The 21296-nt window shown below is 39.2% G+C and overlaps 1 protein-coding gene and 1 pseudogene across 1 annotated transcript in view; both read right to left on the reverse strand.

The window, feature by feature from the left end:
• The window catches only part of TTLL7 (tubulin tyrosine ligase like 7), a 120623-nt gene extending 113657 nt beyond the window's left edge, over positions 1–6966 (reverse strand). The window contains exon 1 of the mRNA XM_019647703.1: positions 6663–6966. The gene's annotated coding sequence lies outside the window, so the exon portion shown is untranslated. The remainder of the gene's footprint in view (positions 1–6662) is intronic.
• LOC109385432 (nuclear factor erythroid 2-related factor 2-like) lies at positions 6643–21192 on the reverse strand (annotated as a pseudogene).
• Between the last annotated feature and the right edge of the window lie 104 nt (positions 21193–21296).

The raw sequence follows: 21296 nt of genomic DNA on the forward strand, positions 1-21296 counted from the left end.
AGGTAAGTTTCTAATCCTACTATGATCCTTCATGCAAATTTTGCCTGTTTTCTTTCTTCCTCTTTCTCTCCGGCTTGATTTTTCATTGTTAAAATGGAGGAAATATCTGCCAATCTTTAGGGTTCTAGATTGAGAGGTGCTAAGTAACTAAATATGATCATTTTGGAAATAATCAAACCTAAGGCTAAATGAAAATGCCCCCATCTGGCTTCATGTACATAAAACTGATTATATTATAGCAAGTGTTCAATTACTCTTTCCGCTCCACCGAGCAGCTACCACATGTTTGCTGGGTAACTGCAGACTGAGTGATTCTAAATATAAACTGAGATGTGTGCTAAAATTATTGTCCTGATTTTTCAGCAATCACTATGAATGTCATACATCGTTGCAGATTTTATTTATCAAGTACCTTGAAGAAATGGACTTTAAATGATAGTGGTGGTGACAAAATTACATTGCCCATCAAATGCAATGATCCAAAGTAAATCGACAGTTGCTAACTTTTCCTACCTATACTCCACATGTATGACCACTCATATTACAAAGCCAGTCAACCCTGGTATTAGGACCACATCAATCAAAGCAGATTTTACACAAATAAATTTTCAGTGGGGTCACTTCTCTTACAAAAAATAAAAAGATAGTAGTGCCTTAAATGAGAGGTATACCTAAGCAGCCCCAAAAATCTTAATCAACCAAGAGCTTTGAAATAATCTTAAAGCTGCTGCCTGGATCACTGCTGACCCATCTTCCAAACCTACAAACGCTCGATTTACTTAAAAAAGTCAACTTCATTGCAAACACACTAATGAAGAGAGGAGAATTTTTATAAAAACAAGCTACTAACATCTTATGAAATTAGATGTGGCACCAGTTCAGACTTTGCAAAGTAGTGGGTAAAAGAGAGAAATGTTCGAAACAGTTCTTTGTCAAACATAATGTTCCGCTTCACAAGGCTAAGAAGCAGGGGGACAAAAATAACACAGAAGTTTGAAAGCTTGGGTGCCACAAACAACTTAGAAAAGTCAAGCAATGTGGCTAATTCAGCACACCCAGTGGACCAAGGACATCATCAATTTCAAAAGGAAGGAGTTCTCAGAGATTGTTAGGTCAGCCCCAGAGAGACCCAGTGACCACCTGACCACTTAACTCTAAACCTTCAAATGAGCCAAAGACACATAGGCCAACCATCTGCTTGGAAGCAAAAAGTGAAAGAAAGAAAAAATTATTTATCATATTCCCAAAGCCTGAACTATCCCAACACCTTGGCTTTGTCCACTACGATATGTACTTGGGCAGGGATATGTTAGCAGATAAATGTCAAATGGAAACTAATGGAAATGAGAGATAGCGGAAAATAAATAGGCAAGCCTATATAAAGTTTTTTACTTTAACTTAACCCTAGAGAAACTGTCGGCTAAGCCCAGTTCAACTTTGACAGATACTGCCTGAGAGGAATATAAATAGATTGACCACCTTCTAAAACCTTAATTAAACAAACTGTTTTAAATAGGTCCCAACTAAGCACAGGACAAATTCTATCCAAAATACTCTGCCTACCTCAATGTCCACCTTCCGCCAGAAATCATCTGTCAGGTCCTCAAAAGGGGGAGCCTCTTTTTGGTTTGTAATGTGATGCCTCAGTTTTTATTGTTTCCTTTCAGGTTTCCTGTCAGGCTTCCCAGGACTGCAGAGTATAAGAGCCTGTCTCTCTGCTCCCCACTCATAACCTCAAGACATGTTCATATCCCCTGACTCCCTTTCTACTGGTCCTCAGAGAGTTCAGGGCCCCCCTGGCTCAACGGCTTCCCAAGGAGGGTGGAGGCTGGACCAGGAGGAAGTTCAGGAGAGATGCCGGGGAAGCCAGTCAGGGACCTGGCCAACGTGCCTGTCTAAGGAGGCAGTGCCATGTGTCCTTACAACTGGTGGGGGAAACTGAGGCACGGCCTCTCTCCTCCATGAGGGGAATTGCCTCTGATGGAGGATATTGGGAACAAGGAGTGGGGAGCTTCTGAATGCCTGGAGGGGACATTGGGGACATTGTGTGTCTTCCAGTGACTGCTGTTCTCAAAGGTCCTCTCTGGCCCCGTGCATGGGGGATGGGAGGGGAGTCTTCAATGTCCCTCACACATTCTTGTACCTTGTAACCAGGGCCTCTGCTGAGAACTGGGAGGTCTGGAGCTCCTGTCCTCACCTATGTGGATTCTCAAATTAGCAGGCAAGAGTGAGTTCATATGCATTGCACTGACAGGATACTAAAGCTGGAGACCTGGGGACCCGATACAGGAGGACTGAAGAAACTGAAGTTTGCAAGAGACAGATACTGAAAGAACAGCGGGTCCAAATACAAGATTAGGACCAAAAAGTAGTCTATCATGCATGTCCCTCCTCTGACTATAAACTCTTGCTCCCTCACCAAACCTGTTCCCCAACTTTATTTACATCTTCTCTCCTCAGTGGCCCCAGCTGTCTGCCTTCCTCCCAGTCTTTTTCCCAGTATTAGGGAACCTTTTTCCTCAAAAGAAGAGGCGGCCTGAAAGAGTAAACTGGATTGAGTATTATTAACATGCAAACATCCTATGTTAAATATGTAAATGTTCCAGAGAGAACATACAGAATCCAGCAGAGCGTCAAAACTTGCATAAAATAGTCAAACTAAGCATCACAAGAAAAAAATATTTTGCAACTATGTGTGGTGATGAATGTTAACTAGACTTATGGTGGTGATCATTTTGCAATACATACAAATATAGAATAATTATGTTGCATACCTGAAACCAACAACAAATCATAACAGACTAGCTATATTAGAATTTAGCTTTTAGTTAACTTCATTAAACTAGCCCTTGTTAAGAATCACAGCTTCCCTGGAATGTAGTCATGTCCTAGGGCCTGTAGGCCTGCCTATAAGGCAAGTTTAGAAGGTATACTCTGCTTAAGGTAACAGAAGAATGTAACCTGTTAAGTGTGAAATGTGTGGCTCTGTTCTTTTCTTTCTGCTCGTAAGACAAGGTCACACTGACTTACAATCCCAAGATGTCTTACAGACCTCTCTCTCCACCTGGCCATAGTAACGTAGGACCAGGACAGGGACAGGATGCCGCCAGGAGCTGAATAAATCAGATTGCTGACGCTTGCATAAGAACTGACCAATCAATTCAGCCCAGGACCCGGGGCCTCTTATTTATGATTACCCATGATTTTTGTCTTATAAAATCTCTTGTCTGTAAACCATCCTGGAGTTCGGGGTTGTAAGCATTAGCTTCCTGGTCTCCTGGATGGCTCCATTCACAATAAAACAGCCAATATTTCTCTACTGCAAAGCCCTGGTGTCAGTTCTCATTGACTCACTGCACTCATGGGTGGTACACATTCTTTTTTGACTCGCTTGATTTCACACCTGAAACTAATAATATAATGTTATTTGTCAATTATGTCTCCATTTTTTAAAAAATGTCAAACTAAGAACTCATACCTTTTAACCCAGAAATTTTACTTCTGAGACTCTATTCTAAGGAACTAATTTTAAGATACAGAAAAGAGCTTGAGTAAATACATCCATCACAGCGTTATTTATTACTATCAATAACAGAATGAAAACGAGCAATGATTGGGAAGTTACGGTACATCAACCCAATGTAAAAATTATGTAGGCATTTTAAATGTTCACTGTCCAAATGTAATTAAGTGAAAATTAATGTTATAAAATTCAAAGTAAAAATATATAAAAAGTAATAAACAGACCATAATCAAAATTATGCATGGAAAAAAGAGTGTAAGAAAACATCAAAATATTAATAGTGGTTGACTTTAGTTAGTAAGGATATTTTTCCTTTTTATATTCTTATAATTTCCAAATTGTTCATAATTCTATAATGCAGAGGGAAAGCTTTTAAAAAGGCAAACTTCTTGGAAGAAGAAAAGTTTTACTTGCATAAAAACTTTTTCCAGGTTTAGTTGAAAACTAGTCCTTTTAATATCAGCACTCAGGATAGATACCACTTTCTAGAAGGGCACTTGAAGCAATTAACATGGAGAATATGAGCAAGAGGAGCCAAAAAGAAACTTGGCCTACTTAGAAACCTACACTAGTTCCCTATGATCACCAGATAAGGAGCAGATTTCACTGCCCCATATTCAAGGTTCTTTGTAATTTGTCACCATGTATCCAAACAATATATGTGCACTTCTCAGCTGAACCTCTTTGTCTGGCTTTTTCTTTGCCTACCGAAATCCTTCCCATCTCTGTTATTTAATTCACTTCCATCCATGAAGACTTTCTTGAACCTCTGATGACCCCAACCTCCATAATTTCTCCTTCTTCTGAAGGTATTGAGATAGCTAGCACTTAAGTTTGTACCACCGTTTTCTGGTACTAGGCCAATTCTAATTATTTTGTTAATCACTTATGTGTAAGTAAATATCACCCCAGCTAGACTTTAAGTTTCTTGAAGTCAAGAATTTAGATGGTCTATAGAGAGTACTCATTGAACAAATACAGAAAGCGGGACTTAATCCAACCAGATGCTTCTCAAAATATGTGGCAAACGTTTTAAAGAGTCCTGTAAGAATTTCAAGAACCATNNNAGAGACAGAGACAGAGAGACAGCGAGAGAGACAGAGAGAGAGCTAAAGCCAATTTGGTATTAAATTCACACTCTCAGTGACGTTATCTAAATAAAATGTGTTGCCTGTTTTAAAATGCTTCAACTGACCTTCCATCCCTAGGACATGCACTTTCTTTAAAAAAAAGAAAAATAGCAGTGGTGTTGTCTTTTTGCTTACTCCTTCATACCATTTCTGCTGTCCCCCTTGAGATTAAACAGATTGGACTGCAAGATGCCTCACCATGATTCAGTCATGTAAAAAACAAAAAGAAGTGACTTCCTCTGAATCAAACTTAAGACTCATCACAAGACCCTACTCCTCTTATAGTCTTGTCTGAACAACAAATGTAAATGTGTGCCTCTATTTTATGGACTGATTTAGGCAGTGGGCTTTAGTCTATGAATATTCCCATTAACTTAAAGAAGAATTCTTCATTGCGAATGGCTCAATAAACCATGAGCCATTAGAAACCATGAGCTAAGATGACTATGTTCCTGTCTGCCATCAAGTACTATTCCAGTGCTTAGAGACAATTTGCCTTTGTACTATAGCAACCTGCCTCCTGAGACATTAACAAGAGTTAGCTTCCTCTATTTTTGCAGAAGGAGCATACAAGGTCCATAAAATTGTTGACTCTGAAGGGCAGGGCAAAAACTAATCAATTCAGTTTCCCACTCTACAGAACTACATTTTGCTACGATACACATACTTTTTTTAAGAGTCAATGCTTGTCCGGATTCCACAACTTACTGGCTATGTGATCTTGAACCTTCTCTGTATTTCAGTTCCTTAGTCTGCAAAATGGAATTAATCATCTGCTATGCCAAATCACAGAATCGTAATGATCAACTAATTATCAGTCTTGGCTTATCTGTCACCTTATAATGGTGACACCCTACAAAAACTGTTCAGTCACACACCCCATGAACTAGATAACTGTTCTTACTGCAAATGTTTTCCTAAAGTTTAAAAAAGTAAACGATACCCAGATTTTTTTTTAACTTTCCTGATTTCTCCAACACTTGAGCATCCACCATGTATCACTGCCAAAAATGTGTTGGACATCTCCTGTTATGACCCAGCTCTCCTATGCAGTGGTGTCCAGATTATCTTTTGGCATAGGCTTTCTTAGAAAACATGTTGTTGTTTTCACAAAATTCAAAGTGTGCTCTTACTTTCATACTAAAAGAACAATAATTCCACATGCAGGAAGTTTATAGGTTGTCATTGCTGTTGTATGAGATCACGCCTATGAAAATTATTTCTACGTTTAACAGACCATATATATGTACACTGAGATAAACCATTTCTTAATACAGTGAAAGGTCCATGGGCTTTAGGGTCAGGGAGATTTGTATTCAGATTCCTGTTCTGTGACCTTGAGCACATAATTTAACTTCCCTGCTGCTCACTTTCCACATATTTGCCTAGGCTCTGAAAGTATTATTTTCTACCTTAAATCTTTTCCTCCTATGTCAGGGCCAATCAAAATCCACCTGTTCTGAATACACAACAACTTTGATACAGCATCTTTCTCACGCATAGGGGAATGCATTGCAATGTGAAATCAAGCGCATGCTGGCATGAATTAGACATCCAATAGGGCAAAACAGAGAGAAACAGAGGCACGGACAAGGGCCATAGACTTCACTCGCACGTGTGAAAAAGACACGAATCTGACACACTTTGAAGACTGCACTGCACACTCACGGGGGTTTGTGCCAGGCTGCGGGGAAAGGACGGAATTTCAGAGCAAGCCAGTAGGGAGCCTCCCTGTTCACCACACCGGACCACACCCGCCGGGTAGTTCATCGGGAGCCTAGAAACTGAGGTGAGAGCTCAGCAACTGACCTCATCCCCCTCCCTCCCCCATTCTGCCCAAACCTCTGGGGCACGAATGGTGCTGAATCATTAGCACCAACAGCAGCAGCTCCCCGTTCTGCTGCTCTCGCGGGGGACAGGGTCCGCAGAGCAGTGGCCGAGACCTCGAGGACGTGAGGATGTGAGGACGTGAGAGGGGGTCGGGGAGGATCAGGGCAGCAGGTACTCACCCGAGTGAGAAAAGCCCAGCCGGGTCCTCGCCTCCCCGCCACAGGCGGTCTGTCTGCGGCTCCCGCGCGTCCCGGTGTCCCGCGGGCGTCCGCCCCCGGCCGCAGCCTGAGCTGGCGGTCTGGTGCTCCCCTCCGCCCACCTACCGCCCGAGGCAGCCACTGCTCGGGCTCCGGCGCTCGACCCCCAGCAGCTGGAGCAGCTGTCGCTGCCTAAGGAGGTGGTGGCTACGGACGGGCTAGACCATTTGCGGGCTGCGAGCGGGGGTGCGCGACGTGCGGAGCGGAGCTGAGGCCGAGCGCGCGTCGGGGCGACGACGGTTGGCAGGAACCAAGGACCAGGGGAATCCTCAGCACCGTCTGCTCCGGGCGGGCTTGGGCACGGCGGGTACCAATTGAGGAGCAAGTGCTTTTCCTGCCTCTTTACGGAAAACAGTCCCTTGGCTTTTCCAGGCACCCCCCCGCCCGGTTTGCCGTGGTCCCGCTCGAAGCTCCTTTAGAACCCGGCAAACAGAGGACTTAGCGACGGGAGCGCCTGGGCGGTGTCGCCTGGGCGGTGTCCCCGCCTAAGGAGATGCGAAAGGGTGCTGGCCTGAGCCATGCCTTCGCGCCACCTCCTGTTCCATCACGGGGCCCTATCGCGCCAGTTCATGGTGCACATCTTAGCGCAAATCCGCAGGGCTTCCTGAGTCCTTGAAGGGACTCCTCAGATCTTTTATACTAACATCTTTGTGGAATAAAGAATAAAAGGGCATCCAAGGCCAGCTTGAAAGTTAGAAAATAAAATCAAGTGGGCCCATCCTTTGTAGATACCAGGAAGTGAGGGGCAGTTTTGAATCACAGCGTCACTGCTCTGACAACGTTGAACCACAGTAGTTCGGAAAAATGTGGATTTAGGGAACCATTCTAACATACAGATCTACAAAAGATTATTAAAGAAATTGAAAAATATTTGAGGTTCATTGTTCACCATTTTACAGATTAGTGTTGGGAATGGGAAGGGAATCGTGTCCTCATATGAAATGGACTTTATAAAACTGGAGAGAAGTTCCCAGACTGTCATCCCTTGGACATTTGTGAAAGCACTTTTGTGGTCCCTGGCCCAGGCTACACAGGTTAATTTCAGACCATGATGGAGAAGGCGCAAAAAAAAAAAAAAGAAAGAAAGAAAGAAAAAAAGAAAGCCTGCAAATGCCTCCCAAGCAATATGAAATTTCTCCTTTAAAAAGTCATTTTCTCTCAATAAAGATTTAGTGCTCTTCTGAGTAAATTAACATAATTTTAACATACACTGAGCACCTACCAATGACCAAACACTGTACTGAGAGTATTTCCAGTTTTGTTCCTTTATTGATTCTTTGAAAACCTCCTGTGAAATTGGTAATACTGTTGCTGCTATTTATTTTTTTTTTTGAGAGAAACTGGGCTCAGAGTGTTGTACTGGATTCACATCTCAGATTATGAGTGGCCGAGTGGGCAGTGCAACCTGGAGTTTTCTATGAGTGTCTTTCCTCTAGAAAGCCTCTGGAAAATGTACACTAAGCCTTATCACATCCATGATCGGCACCTGAATGTTTATCCTTCCTTTTTGCTTAAACTCCCTTGGTAAAAACTAGGTTTCATGGTGGAGAAAGGGACCCTTAAGTATTTAAGGTGGATGTCGGTCACCCTTAGATTAAGAATAGGGATCAGAAAGAAGAGGCTGGACTTCCCCAGAACTAGCTTAGAAACATCAATGTCAGAAATGCACTGTTAAGGGTCATTTGAGGGTGAGGAGGAACTCTTCATTACCTATTTGCTAATCGTTTTTCACTATCATTTATACTATATTGCACTTTATACTACACTTAAACTGTTATTACTATATTATATTTTATACTATTATTCTTCCAATTGCAGAGTTTTTAAATGGACCTCATGTCATATACCTTACCAGAGTTTAGAGAAGTAACAGGGCATTAACTCTCACATCATCTTAAGGAAGCTATTTGAGAAATAAGGAATAAAATGAAATTGTCGCCTTAGGTTGTGCCATTGTTATTATGTCAACTTTTTAAATAACTATTCACAAGTCAATACCAGCACAACAGGAATCCCCAGAGCTCCCCGTTGCTGAGGAGCCTGGGTGCTAGATCCCCAGGGAAGCCAGGCAGCTGTGACTCAGGGCCAGGAGGGCCTCAGCCTCAAAAATGTGTGATTCTTCTCTCCATGCACAGTTGTTTCACTTCTAAAAGAGACAACAAAGGAACAGAATTGGCGTAGACAAGATGCCTTTGGGGGCCGGCCGAGTGGCACAATGGTTAAGAACTGGCTTGGGACACCAGAGGGCCCCGGGTTCAGATCCCACATACGAGGGCCAGTGACACTGCCCTCTACAGCTAAGATGCTGAACAACAGCTCAACCTGGAGCTGGGCTGCCATGAGTCGCCAGGGACGGCATAGGCTGCAGCCCCTGTGGCAGTGGGTTGCCATGGGTTACCGCGTGTAGCCAGCAGCCAGCAGCCAGCGTGAGCGGCCGTCCAGAAGCTGGTGACTGATCTGCCTCGCCTGGGAAGAGCGCAATGATGGTGCCAACTTGGGCCAGTGAAGCAACGTCCTCCACAACTAGACTGAAGAACAAAACGACAGCAACTTGTCTGTTCCCCTTCCCCCAATTCCCCAGCACTGTTCCCATCCCCCCAATTCCCCAATAAAAATAAATAAATTAATTAATTAATTAAAAAGATGCCTTTGCAATTAGTATTTTCTGTCTGTTTGACAGGGTTGTAAGAAAAGGGGGTAAGGTCTTGGGTGGTCCACCAGAGACCAAATTGGGATTAGGAATTTATCAGTTATAAACTTGATGGACTAGTGACATCTCTAGCCATATGTCTGTATGTATCAATTGACAGTACTGGAGCATATGTTTCTGAATGAAGGAAAGGGAAATGTTGTGCCAGTGGCCTTGAAAAACTGTCAAAAGCAATGGGGCCGTATTCCCTGCTGTCTGTCCCACAGAGTCTTCTGGTGGTTTTGAGCCCCTTAGGTAAGGAAGTGATGGCCAGAAACTGAGAATCCTTTTCACAAAATGACTTTCCGGGATTTAGGATCTAAGAAGCACTACTTTGGGCCCTGGTGACAAAGTACAGCACAGAGCTGGAGACAGGGCCATTCTCTCACCCTGCGTGCCATAAACCTCTATGAAGCTTTGCCACCAATACAGAAGGGCTCTGACCCAATACAGAAGGGCTCTGCCCAGCAAAGGCATATTCTCATAAAGGATGCTGGTGACCAATACAGGGTCAAGATAACTTGACTAGGAGCATAGAGCAACAGAACATGAGTGGAATTGTTCCTGAGCACCTGGGAGATACAGCTGAGGGTTGTCTGTCATAATGAGGGAGACTGGGGGGTGGGGGTAAGAGGAGATAATTGTTAAATTTAGGATGATTGTTAAACTTTATTTAGGCAGTGATATTAAGAGTCTAATTAGGACAGCATTGAATGTATGCATTCATTTTTGAAAATTTGACATTTATAACAGTAACATTCCATCCAAGGTGATAACAGACTTTTCCATGTGTTTATATTTTGTCTTGTAATTCCCAAGTATATTTTTATAGTTTTGTTCATATATGTTCTGCAACTTCCTGATGAATATATACCAAATTATTCTCTATCATTTGTCTTTTGAGTGAGATGTTCTTTCTATTTCCTTTTCTAGGTGCTTTGGCCTGAATAGAAAGAGACTTGTATTTCTGTGATTTATTTTGTATTCATCCAACACACCAAACTCTGTTATTACTTGGTTTTTCATGAGAGTCTCAGGTTTTCTAAGAAAACATGTCACTGACATTGGGAACTTTATCTCTTTTGCCATTATTTATACCAGTTATTGTATTTACATTTGCTAGAATCACGAATATATGTGGTGTCTGAGTCCTGGTTTTAAATGAAAGGTTTAATTTTTGCCATTTAAGATAATGTCTGTTGGTAGGCTTTTCTTTATTATTTAAGTATTTCCTTCTGTTCCTGTTTTGCTTTGAGCTTCCCTTGGATTAGTTGTGTGACCTTTATCTGATGTCTTTTCACTACTTATTGATAATGGTCAGGTTATTTTCCCTTTAATTTTTAATGTAATCAATATATAGATAGACTTCCTGGAATTGAACTGCCCTTTCATTCCTCTAATACAGCCTGTTTTGTCATGGTATATTACTCTTTTGATTCATTTCTCTACTATATTCTCTAATATATTATTTAAACATTTGGCATTTAGTTATGGGTGAAATTGGCCTGCACTTTTAATTGTTGTTGAATTCCTTCTTTTGCTTTGGTGTTTGAGGTATTCTGGCTTCATAAAATTAACTTGAGAATTTTCTATCTTTTTCTAAGACCCACAATAGTTTAAATAATATTGGAGTTTTCTATTCTTTAATGGTTAGATTAAAAATTCAACTGTGAATCCATCTGCCTGCTGTCTTTCTCAGTAGGAAATCATTAATCTCTTCTCTAATCTCTTCTATTATAATTGGTCTACTCAAGTTTTCACTAATTCTGTGTCATTTGTGATAATGTATATATATTTTCTAGGAAAGTATTTGTTTCTTCTAGGCTTCTTTTAAAGGTACTTTCCAGAGTTGCCTTTAATATTTATTATATTTAAAATTCTTTTAATAATTTTCCTATATTCACATGGTTAATCTTGTCTAATTTTGATTTCATTCTCTTTTCCTCATCAGGCTCACAGGATATTTATCTGTTTTATTGGTCTTTTAAGGAACCATTCTTTGAATTTATTATTCTTTCCTGCTATTTTATCTATTTTAATAATTTCAACTTCTATCAGTATTAATTTGCTTTTCAAAGTTTCTTTTGTTTTGTTTTTGTTGTTCTTGTTCTGACTGGATTCATTAAGTACTTAATTCTTTTTTTTTCACCTTCCGGCTTCCATTATTAAAGGGCAACACATTTTCCTCTGAGTTCAGTTTTGCTGTGCACTATTGTTTTAGCATGAAGTATATATCCTTAGTTATAGGTCTTCTTCTGTATATCCTTAGTTATAGGTCTTCTGTTCGATTACACTTCAGGAGGTTCTCAATGATAGTTTTTCTGCAGTTTAGTTGTAACTGATGTGGTCATGGGACAAAGTGAGCACAGCAATTACCTGCTCCACCATCTTGACTGGAACTCTCCATTTCTTTTTTCTTTTTTTTTTTTTAATTGAAATAAAATGTCCCCTTCTAGTCCTAAAAGTTTTGTTTGTGCATTTTGTTTCTTATTTTGTTTACTAAAAACGGTACTTTTAACCAACTCACAATGTCTGTCCTTATCCTATTTAGAGCCTTTAATGTTCTAGTCCACATTGCATGCTGTTAAAATTGTCTCCCTTGCTGCCTTTCTATGCAATTCCATTGTTTTGTTTTGTTGAGGTTTTACTTCCCCCTTTGGTGCTTTTGTTTTGCTGTATTTTAAATATGTATTTTGCAAAGAGCAAAAATGTGCTATTTTAAAAAAACCCCAAATCTAACAGTCTTTTATAATAAGAGAATTTTTGTTGACTCATGTTTTGCGTAATGCCTGATATACTTGACATTATTCTTTCCATCTTATTTTTACTCATGTATCATTCCATGTTGTTCCCCTTTTTCCTTTTTCTTATGCTTGCCCAACTGGTCAAATTTCATTCATTTGTCCTTGTTTATTTGCAAATTCTACTGTTTTTTCCTTTTTCTTTTCGTCATTGGTTATCTTCCCTTCCCTTGCTCTCAAATATAACTACTGGACTATAATATAAAAGCACAATATTATTAGTTTCCTTACCAAGATCCTATATTTCCCATTTCTCCTCTTCCAGTTGAATAAGATAAGCCTTTTAGAATACTTTCCTCTTTCAACATTATTTCTTTCCTGTCCTTCAGTTCTACTTCTCTCTTCATCTTTTTTAATCTTGAGATTTCTACCCTGGTTTATGTGTTACTTGGTTAAAACCTTTTCTTGTGGATTTTCTCTGATGAAGAAATAAGTAGTAAAGTCTTATTTACATATTTCCAAATATCTTTCTTTCATGCTCAGGGGTAAATGAATCTTGTCCAGGTATTGAATTATTTGGTTGTGGTTCTATTTTGAAAGTAATCTGTGAATAGAAGTTCATTCTTGTTTCTAGCTTCCATTGTTGCAAATAAGAAGTCTGATGCAAGTCTGATATTTTTTCCTTTGTGGATAATTTGTTCATAACTGCTTGGAAACTTGTGGCATTTTTTCTTATGTCCTTAGCATTCAGGAATTTTATCAGATTTAGGTTTTAAAGTAAGGATTTTTTTTCTGATTATTTTAATTATTGTTTAACCTACATTTGTTCTTTCTTTTCCCATTGAAATTTCATACAAATTAGGTCCCTTGGACCTGACTTCCATTTTCTTTTGAGGTTCATTTTTTTTTTTTTTTTTTTTTTTTTTGCCTGATGCTTCAAGACGTTTCTTAGCACTTGATTTTTCAGACTACTGGTTCAGATTTCAATAGACTATCCTCTCCTTCCATTTTTCTTTTGATTTTTTTTTTGAAGCTATGTTTTCAATTTCAGAAAGAATTATTTATGCTGGTCTTAAACCTCAATTCCAGATGCCACTATCTCCTCCAGCAGCACTCTATCAGTGGTATATTTGTTCTGATGACTGCTCCTCTCTTAGCTATTGCCTGGGTTATTTTCCTATATCAGCTCATTGGTGCTCAGATGCTAAATGACGGGAATCCCACAGACCATGAAATATGAACCTGTCTCTACTTACAGTGGCCTGTAATTTAAAGCAGAGGCTGCCATCTTGAAGGAAACCCCTCTGCTCTCAGGTCTCCTGGTACTCCCATAGCCTGGGGAACAGGGCGATCTAGTCTTTCTGCATAGCTCTTTCTTAGAGTTGTGAGGGTAAGAAGATCTGAGCCAATGTTGTCTTCTGCCTGAAGGTTCACAAATCTCTGACCTCCCAGCAGTCCCCAAAATCCACTGCTTTTAGCCCTCACCACTTCCCTGATGATGTTTTTTTTGCCATGCCCTAAGGGGAAAAGCACCAAACGAATTCCCCTGTGCTAGAACCCCAACAGAGCCTGAGACCTCACTTCTACCCAGCTGCGCATGACAGCTAGCAGCCATTAGGCTTTTGAGAAGCAGATGGCTCACAGCTGAGGCTAAAGGAAAAGGGAGCTGTGTTCATGATAACGTAAGACCAGACTCTCCCTTAGGCCTAACTGCGTTTTTCTATCACTCGAATTAACTTTTATTTAAGCCTCTCACTCCATCAGGTAGTAAAGATTTAATCTGTCATTCAAGATCTTTCCTCATTTTCCCTGGAGCTGGATCTTGGTCCTGGAGTTCTTAGGTGGTACTAAGATGTTGGCACAGGAGAAGTGGGTATCTGATCTGAGTTGTCTGTCCATTTTGCAGGCTCCACATGCGTAGAGACATACTGTCTGTTTTAGTTATTGTTGCATGTTTTAACACCTAGTTTCATTTTATAAAAAAGGATACATAAAGGCCATGAAGCTAGGGTTCCTGTATGAGCCTAGGTAGTCCATGCTTTGAAGCTTGGTTAAGTTAGGGCTTGTCTGGAAAACTAATGAATGCCAAGAACATATCTGAATGAGGAACTGAAAAGTGTCCTGGTAAAAAAGAATTCATCCTAAGGCAAAAAAAAAAAAAAAGTCAGGCACACAAGCTTGTTTCAATAATCATGCCTCTGTGCAGAATCTGAGTACAGCTTGATATCTTTTGCTCACATTCTCCTCCAACCCAGCTCTAAGGTTCAAGTCCTAGGAATGTGAGGGCTCAAGAAAAACTAAAACCTGTTTTACTGGAAACTCAGGAAGACACTGAAAGCACAGAACAGTAATATTTGGGATCTTCATGAAAAAGATGCATTTAATTCTGTTTAATTTAGGGTTTGTGGCTGCTTGTTTGTTTTCCTAATTTCAGCTGGAACCATTTTGAGGACACTCACTTATCACAAGCATCAGCAATACCAGCAATCTGGGGAGAAGTGGCACCAGAGGCAGCAACAAACTGATTTTTGGAAGCTCAACGAGGAAGGAAAATGGCAAATGCTTTATGATAACTGTGCATCCTAAATTTTCTGGCAACACTTCATCAGCCCCATCTCTCTCCCTGAAATAACTGAGGAACACGCTGAGTGGAATTGAAGGGTATCTCATAAGAAGGTGGGGAAAGAACCTAGAAAAGATGGGGAAAGACAATAGGAATAGTAATTGTTGTAGTTACTGTGTCTTCATTTTTACCAACAGCTGCTGAAGTTTATGGAAATAATTTTATAATCAGTTTGACAGAAAAGGAAACTGAGTCCTAGGACCATCTGCCAGAGTCACATAAGAAATTAAAGACTGGTTCAAGGACTCGAGTCTAGTTCATCTCGCTTATAACCCATAATGTTATTCCTCTTTCACTTAAGGAAGAAATGGTTCAAAGTAAATCGTCAACAAAGCAGATAAAAAAATAAAAACCTTCAAATATTTGTCCTACTGATTATGGCTTTATCATTTTATAATTGGATTTGAGGGGCTACAAACTAGTCAGGCCCTCAAGCAATGAGCGTTATCTTCAGTCTTTTGCAAGGTTCCCATACAGGAGTGATGTGTTTTGAAAAAGGAACATGGTTGTTCCTATCCAATCCAACCCCATTTATTCACTCTGTTGAGGATGTGGCTTAAGGATTTCTGTTTGTTCCTCCCAATGACAGACACTTTCCTTTTTATAATTATGATTTGCCTATCTGGTTATTTTAAGAGAGACTATAATATTTCTGGTTGATAATTATGGTAAATCAATGTTTTAACAACAGGATTTCAAGTATATCAAGTTGATCTCCAGGGGAAAAAAAATTGTAAATAATTCAACCTACATTATCCAGAGAGGAGATGAGCCTGGTGGATTATTATGGTACAGGTGCTAATAATAGTAGTTATTTTTTACTGACCTTTCAGTAAGTAAAATGTACTATACTAAGTACTTCATTTAATTCTTACATAAACCCTATGAAGAGATCATATTATTTCTGACTTATACATGATGAAAATGAAATTTTAAAGGTAGTAAATAACTTCCCCAGTGTTGCAAAGCTAGAAATTGCCAGAGTGGGACTTATATCCAAGTTTGTCTAAATCTAGGTCTTTGTGATTCCTCAGATGCCATCCTTACTGCTCCACTCTATTGCCTCATTAAGAGAAGCTAGTATATTCTATACCATTTGTGAAACCAAGTATCCCAGACATAGAACATTTTACTAACCAGACCAATTTCTTAGGAAAACCCATTCCATTTGCCAAGCAAATAATACAAAATTAAACTTGCAAACCTTTTTGTCCACTAAGATTACAAGAAGAGTAATTTTCTTAGAAGTACAAGGAATAAAAATCTGACTAACAATAAATAATTTTATCAAAAATGTTTCTATATTGCCTCTGACCTTGCCTATTTGTCTTAAGCCACTACTAAGATGAATAGATCCCATAATACTCTCAAAATATAGATGAAAATTATTGCAATTCATCTAATTTTACAAATATTTAAAAAGTATTTTTGATACTAGACAGAGCATTTATCTTCCAAAAGCTATTCTATCTCTTTTCTTAAAAGTATCATATAATAATTCACATAATGATTTTTTATTTTTATTGAGAAAAAATAAGTTCCCTAGTATTATTGTCCACTCTTCCCTTATAACTCATTGGCAGAACAAAATAGATTAGCATTCTAGATGCTCATCGTTATCTAAATATTTAAGAATAAAACCGAAAACATGGAAGCAAGCAAAACAGAGTCAAATATATAAAAAAAATAATAATTTAATTCATAAAGCATTACTTATTTTTTGGTCATTTGCCTGTAATTCCAACAAGAACATTGCCTTGCACAAAACAAATAACCAAAAAATATTTGTTGAACAAACAAATGAATGCAATCTTAATTATAGCAGATTGTAACCAGTAAATCACCAACATCTATAAGCATCGTGGAAAATTGTTTATCTTGCCCACCCAGAATCCATTCATCCTATTCCAGTGATATAACCCTTATTTTGGTGCATTCTTATCTTCTATTTGTATAACCATGGTGTCTTCATAAGACAAAAAAATAAGCATGAGGACTAAAATTACCAATCTGAAATTCTCCCAAGACTTTGAATCTTGAGAACCTAGGACAGTGGGAATTCATTCTGTCCAGTAAACATACCCTAATAAGATGGTTAATTGTCCTTTTTGCACGGACCCTTGGAATTGCCCTGTTTCTTGTCTAATTTGAGCTTGGTTCTTTACCTTACCTGTGGATTTTGTTAATTCCTCAGTATCAATATTATTTTTTCTGCTTAAATTAGCCAGAATTAATTTCTACTACTTAAAATTGAAGAATATAATACTTCAGCTTCCACTTAGAATGTACAAAGTTATAAAGATTATCACAATAAACCTTATAATGAGAAAAGAGGTCATTAATCTACAAAAATCATAACTTAACCTGGAGCATTTCAGAGAGCTGAAATCACAAGGCAACTGAGTAGCCTGAATTCCAAAGAGAGACACACTCCTTCAAAAAAAGATGGAACAGATGAACTTTTTGACCTGTGGCAGAGTAGGAGAAAAACTGGTAGCCACCATACAAATGGGTAATTAAAAAATAGCTAAAATTAAAAAAAAAAAATTAAAGACACATGTGGGCTGATGCATCAGTTTAGGATAGTTGAACATCCTCAAAACGATGGGAGATTTCACTCACCCTCAAGCTTTTTCTTACGGTCCTCCACAGGCACTCACAGAAAGACTGGGGACAGGCCCAAGATCTGAGAGCCACCTCACTAATGCAGGTGTGAGGAAGTAAGGGGAAGCTGTTAGGGGACGGACACCAGGCCTTCTTTGCTTCCCTGTTTTCTTCTCTCCTATTAAAGCAAAAGCCTTAAATCACTGTAGGGAGGGACAGCAAACCCTCTTGCCTACAGGGTAAAGGCAAAGACTGATTACATTTAAGGAAGGAGTAGAAATTTCTGGAGGAGTGGCAAAAAACCATCTTGGACCTTGAATCTTACCAATAAGAGTCCTGCTGCCACTTGGAAAAGGGCAAGAAACTCCTGCACAAGACCAACCCCAGATACAAGACACGGTTTGGTTGCCACTGGTAGGATGTGTAGATATATTGAGAAAGCTTCACATTCAACGCCCAGGTGTGTAAGCCTGCCAAAGAATGAGGCTGGAACAGGACAAAGGAGAATCCCCCACAACAGAATTCTACTATTGGGGGAGGGGCAAGATGTGGGCAGTCTGAAAGCTGAGGGAGGAGCAGAAACAATGAGAGAAACCCTCTTAGCACTCCGTCTCCCTCCCCAACCCCAAGAGTAGTAGTTCAACTGCTAAAAGAATTTGAAGCCTGTGGTGCAGTGAAGGCAACAAAAGCAAAAACAATACCCAAACCCAGCTCAACTCCTGACTACATTGATTCAAATCCACACTAATGGTCCTACAGAAAAGAGGCATTCCCATATCCAGGAATAAATAGTATTTCCCTTAGTCTCTACTATCCTATATAGCATGCCCAGTCAATATAAAATTATAAGACCAAAAAGCAAGAAAAAAACAACCTACTGAGAGGAGATAAACAATCAACAGAAATAGACTCAGAGATGACCCAGATGATGCAACTATCAGACAGAATCTTTAAAATAATTATAATTAATATATTGAAAGATCAAATGTGAAAGCTGGAAAATATACATAACTGGATGAGGAATTTCAGCAGAGAAATAGATCAGGAGCTCTATCTATATTTGTTAGGAAATTATATTGTGAAAAAGACTATGAACTTTGACTAAATCAACTTTTAACTATTTGACATTTAAAACAACCATCAGGCTTTTGAACTTGCAACAGAAAAAAAAATAAAATAAGCTATGAAAGCTGGGCAGAGCTCTCCAGAAGGATTTACTATGGATTGAATGTGGGTATGAGAGAAAGAGAAGAGTCAAGAAGACCCTATTCATCCTGACTAATTGGAAATATGGCATGGAGATGCATTCACCGATCTGTGGAAGCATATTGGAGTGGAAAGTTTGGTAGTAGTGTGGGGCAAGGGATGGAGGAGGAAGTAAAGAGTTCTGTTTTTAGATCTGTTAAGCTTGAGACATTTATCAAATATCCAAGTGGAGCAGTCAAGTAGAAAGTTAGATGTATGAGCTTGGAATTTGGAAGAGATTTCTGGCCTTGAGAAATAAAATTGGGAATTACAAACATATAGATGAGATTGAAAGCCAGGAGTCTACCCTAGAGTACTAAGAGAATGGATACTGATAAAAGCAGAAAAGGCCCAAGGACTGAGCCCTAAGGCCTTCCAAACTTCAGAGGTCTAGAAGAAGAGGAGGACCCAACAAAGGAGATTGCCATATTATCCCTAGATACAGCTGATTGTGTGAGAGGTTGTATATTCCTAACAAAAAGACTTTTATCTCTGAGCCATATTTGAACAGTCACCTAAAGACCTGGAAATATGATTTTTTTAAATACACAGTCATGATTTTTTTTTTTACTTGTACCAGGTTTTTGAGCTATATTTTTTTTTTGCCAAAGCTAAACAATTTAATATATTTTAAAAAATGTCATTTTCTGTTCATATAGTATTGTTTTTAAAAGGTACATAGTGGTTATAATTCACATTTAGCCAGAAGTCATACCATTAAATAAATTTGTGAATGTAATAAAAGAGATAAGAAAAGTATAAATAAAAAGTTTTGCAGTATTTATACGTATGCAGGAACTACTCCAAATAGTACTAAAGAAAGTAAATTGGCAGTTAAAATGAAACTATGGCTTCTATGTACTGATGTGAACTTCACTGTTTTCAGGGTTTTGTACATTTTCAATATGAAGTTTTGGCTGTACTTTTTTTTTCAGGCTCAGTAATGGAGTATGACATATTTCTGTGTAAAACCCACGTTTTTTAGCTTATCTGTATTTTGATGCTTTGGCATTTGGGGCCTTGCTGAACCTGGAGGGATTTCCCCTCCCAGGAATAGCTAATTCCTAGAGATAACAAGCAATTTACCTACCAGCATGTCTTTCACATACAACCAACCAATCCAGAGTCCACATCCCCCAACCACTTCCTCTAATGGGCTCTCATGCTCAGGGACACTATTAACCTGCCCTAACCACCTCAGGACCAGGTCCCAGACAACTAGCCTCTATGCTCCACAGACAGCTGAAATTATTCAAACGAGCCAATCCTAAACCTGCTTACTCGGCCTCACTGTTCCTTCCTCCAGAAACCACAATAAAGTTTCTTTATTTCACATTTCCCCCTCTCCCTTTGCCTCCTGAGCAAATTAGTCATTCCCTATGTGGCTCTGCGGGGTGTGCTGTGCCTTCTCACTCTAGGGATCTGTGAGTATAAATAAACTTGCCTCATAACAACCATTTGTGTCTGCAGCTTACCATACTTCATTAAAACAAATCCTAGGTGCCTGATTACAACATTCTGTATTCCACCTCACAGTAGGAGCTTTATTATAACAATACAAACAAAACAAAACAAAACTAGCTCAGAAATGGCAAAAATCCTCCCAATTCTAGTTTTTCTTAAGGTCTTGCTGGCTTCCTACTTTGGGGAACAAATGATACATTGTCATCTCTGGTTTGCTGCAGTGAGTGTTAACTAGGAGAATAAAGCTTTCCATCTCCATCGTGTATCATCACTGAAGACCTCAAGATATAAGGCTTTTAGTAGATAGAAGCTCTTGTCGTTTTCCCCTTTTTCATGAGCAATTTTTTAAATTCATCTTTGAAGTGATTCAGAACATGCTCCAGTTCTACTGCACTTTCCAGTTTTCTTTTCTGATTCTGAGCTGCCACTTTATCTTCACCCCTTCTGTATATATCTCAAATTAGTGCAAGTTGAGTCCTTTGAATTGCTCCTTTGACATCCTTTTATTGAAGTAATTAATGGGGAAATTAATGATTTATTCTACAGGGAAAGGGATATGGAGAGCTTTTGCCCTTAGCTCATCTCTTGTGAGATGAGATTACAGGAAGCTTGAATGTTTATCTTTTGTGAGTGAGTTTATTACAACAGGATTTCCAAGCATTTGTTTTTCATGCATTTACCCTCCAGCATCACTCACTGGAGTGCTTGCCCCAAGATAATCAGATGAGATGCTGTAAGTCCCCAGAAGATTTGACTGCTGTATCTGAGGACCACCCTGGTGATCTTTCCAGAGCCTTTGTCTCTTCTGTTTCAGATTCGCTGAAGCCATGTGGTGCGTCTCCATAGACGGAGTATCCCCCTGAGGGTTCTTGCCACGCCATGCAAATGCTCTAACTTGTGTTCAATGAAATGCCAAGAGTCAGAATCATCAAATTGCACTGGTTTTGGTGGTAGTTTTGGTTGCAAACTCTTATAAAGTGACAGATCAGAAATAGCAATGTTACTAATGATATCAATGTCCATATAATTTAGCAGTTCAGAAAGATACTGGCTGAAAGTAGCTAAGAAGGGGATGCTATTGTTCATACTGAGCTGAATAAACAATAAATTCATCACCACATTACTTTTTATTTTATCACTTTTTATAACAAATTCAAATTTGTTGTTATTTAATTTGAAGAGTTGTCTGT

The sequence above is a fragment of the Hipposideros armiger genome, unplaced genomic scaffold (genome assembly GCF_001890085.2).
Source record: "Hipposideros armiger isolate ML-2016 unplaced genomic scaffold, ASM189008v1 scaffold_115, whole genome shotgun sequence".
In the NCBI taxonomy this organism is placed as follows: domain Eukaryota; kingdom Metazoa; phylum Chordata; class Mammalia; order Chiroptera; family Hipposideridae; genus Hipposideros; species Hipposideros armiger.